The 2,859-nt window shown below is 37.1% G+C and overlaps 1 protein-coding gene across 3 annotated transcripts in view; it reads right to left on the minus strand.

The window, feature by feature from the left end:
- ANK2 (ankyrin 2, neuronal) overlaps positions 1-2,859 on the minus strand; it is an 843,213-nt gene that overhangs the window by 62,591 nt on the left and 777,763 nt on the right. The window lies entirely within an intron of this gene.

Consider the following 2,859-nt stretch of genomic DNA (forward strand, 5'->3'; position numbering starts at 1 on the left):
CGGAGCCGGAGCCGGAGCCGGAGCCGGAGCCGGAGCCGGAGCCGGAGCCGGAGCCGGAGCCGGAGCCGGAGCCGGAGCCGGAGCCGGAGCCGTGCAGCGGCAAGCGAGGAGCCTGACCCTGACCCGGGAACAATGCAAAGATGGCTTTTCAGAGCAGCCTGTGGGGGCCATATATCCCTTTTAAACAGTTTTCTCTATAAATCTCTTCTTATTTTTAAGTAGTTTTCTACCTGTAATCTCTCTTCTTTCCCTGGATCATTTCCCACAGTTTTTAAACAGTCCTCAGATTTCTCGAACACCTCATCTCTTCTATTCTTCCAGTTCCTCATCCACTGGGCTTCATTTTATTACTGTATTTAAAAAATAAAAAAACCACCCAACACTCACTGTTTCTTTCTTTTTGGCCTTAAATCTATTTCTTAGTCATGGATGTCTGGTCCCTTCCATTCTACTGAGGCTACTCTCCCAATGATGTCCTACTTACAAATACAAACTACTATGTATTTAATATTCTACTTAGTCCTTCTGCCATATTTGATATTTAGCTAATCCTTACTTTGAAAACTTCTATTCCACAACACTATGTGCACTACTTTGAGTCTATTTTTAATAAAAAATATTTTCTTTTAATAGATTTATTTATGTATTCAGTTAATTGTTAGATCTGTAACTAAGTATGATCTCTCTTATACAACATGTGATTCTAGCATGTGCTGGGAAACTGAGTCACAATTTAGTATCCAGAAAAGAATCTCCAATTTAGTGACATTTTTCAAGTACTATAGCATAAAGATTTTCACCATGGCTGCTTGCTAAGTACTAATGTCATGAAACTTGGAAAAGATGAGCATAATCATCTCCCATGAGCATGTGTGAGCCAACTAAAGTATAGCACAATCAGTAGTTTTAATAATATTCATGGGTTAAATTATAAGAATATTAACTCCTACTAAACTATTCAGCAAAAGCTATTTTCTATGTTGTCCAACTACCCATTTTCTTCCTGCATCTGATGCAGTTGATACATTCCTTAATAAGGGACTTCATGATTTTTATAATTGCTTAAAACTCTTCTCTTATCAACAGATCTTATCAAGATGCATCTGTTCATAAGCTACTACTTAAACCTATCTTGAAACTTTCTAATAAACTAGAACTTTAACTGTCCTTTCCATTGTTATTCCCACAGCTGTGGCTCACATGATCATTCAAAATATCATGACATCTTTATTACTTTCAAACTAGAGAGTAAGTCTGATGAGTTCAGAGATTGTGTTCCCATTGTTGCCAGTTGTGTCTTTTCTCACCAAGGACACTCAATAAATATTACCACCTTCTTTCTATTGATTCAGTTATACTTTATACTTTTTTTACTTTTCTTAGGAGTTAAATTAGTATCATAACAACATAGTTACTCTTGACTTCTTAATATCAATCCCACTGTCACTTAGTCTATTATAATTCACAGTTGCCCTGTATGTTATAGTACAACTACCCCTTAGAGTTTTTGAGGTTCTACATCTTTATGGTTGCAGACTGCCTCATTTTTCTCCCATGAAGTGGCTTGTGATTTCAAATTGCCCATCTTTTGAGTAGTAGCTCAATGCTGAACCCACTATGACATTAGGGCTTCACTAACTTATATGTTGTTATAAAGTCGACTACAATTCATAGCAACGTTATGCATAACAGATCTGAACCTTACCCTGCCCTGAGCCATCCCAGTGATCTCTGATATGCTCAAGCCCATTGCTACAGTCACTGTATCAGTCCATCTTGTTGAGGGTCTGCCTTTCTTTTGCTGACTCTCCCCCACTGCCAGCATAATTTCTCTCTCCAGGAACTGGTGCCTCCTGACAACATGCCCAAAGCATATGAGCCAAAATTTCCAGCAATTTTGCCTTTAAGGAGCATCCTGGTTGCTCTTCTCCCATGAGAGTTGTTTGGAGTTTTTATTTTCAGTCTATGGTATATCCAATACTCTTCACCAATACCATAGTTTAAAAGCATTGGTTACCCTTCTGTCATTTTTTCCACTATCCAATTATAAGATTCATAAGAAGTAACTGACAAGTTCATCAATTGGATCAGGTACATCTTAGTTTTCAAATGGAGATTCTTGTTCTTCAGCATGCTGGAGAGGTCCTTAAGAATATATCTTCACAAGGCTTTCTAGAAAACATGTTGTCAACTGACATTTCAACATTATTTCTGAATTGTATACTATTTAGACCATCCTTGCTGCCTTTTAAACATGCCTTTCCCACTTTGCTTCTTTGTCCATGTAACTTCTCCACTTTTATTTTCCAACTGGATTCCTACATTTTTCAAGAGTAACTTCTTTTCTGAAATACTTTCTGACTACTTCAATGAGAATAGACTCGTGCATTTCTTTAGTACTTCTTCTCTGCTGCATTTACTAGCATTCAAAGACACATGATTAGCAGAACACAGGAAAGCACAAAAATCACAAACTCAATCATTCACTGACTTAATCTTTGTCATCAAGTCAAAACCAACGCATAGCTGACCCTTCACTGAGTTTAGAGAGGATGTGAACAGAAACGATTTTGCTTTTCATTTGAACTATAAACACCTAATACCACACCCAGCTTTTGCTGTGTACAATGCTATTTAACAACTGCATTTAATTTTCTTTCCCTCTTAAATAGGGAGGTTTGAATCATTCTCAACCTCAGTTCTGTCATCTACAAAAAAAATATAAACGAAGGAATTTTTCTTTTACTTTTCAAAGAAGAACGAACTGAGGGTGGGGGGACGGGGAGAAAAGAGCAACAATGAATGAATGGAAATCCAAAATCTCTGTAAATGTTCATTAAAATTAATAATAAAAAATAT

Source organism: Elephantulus edwardii, unplaced genomic scaffold (genome assembly GCF_000299155.1).
Source record: "Elephantulus edwardii isolate Elephantulus edwardi_28Jun2011 unplaced genomic scaffold, EleEdw1.0 scaffold00012, whole genome shotgun sequence".
Taxonomy (NCBI): Eukaryota; Metazoa; Chordata; class Mammalia; order Macroscelidea; family Macroscelididae; genus Elephantulus; species Elephantulus edwardii.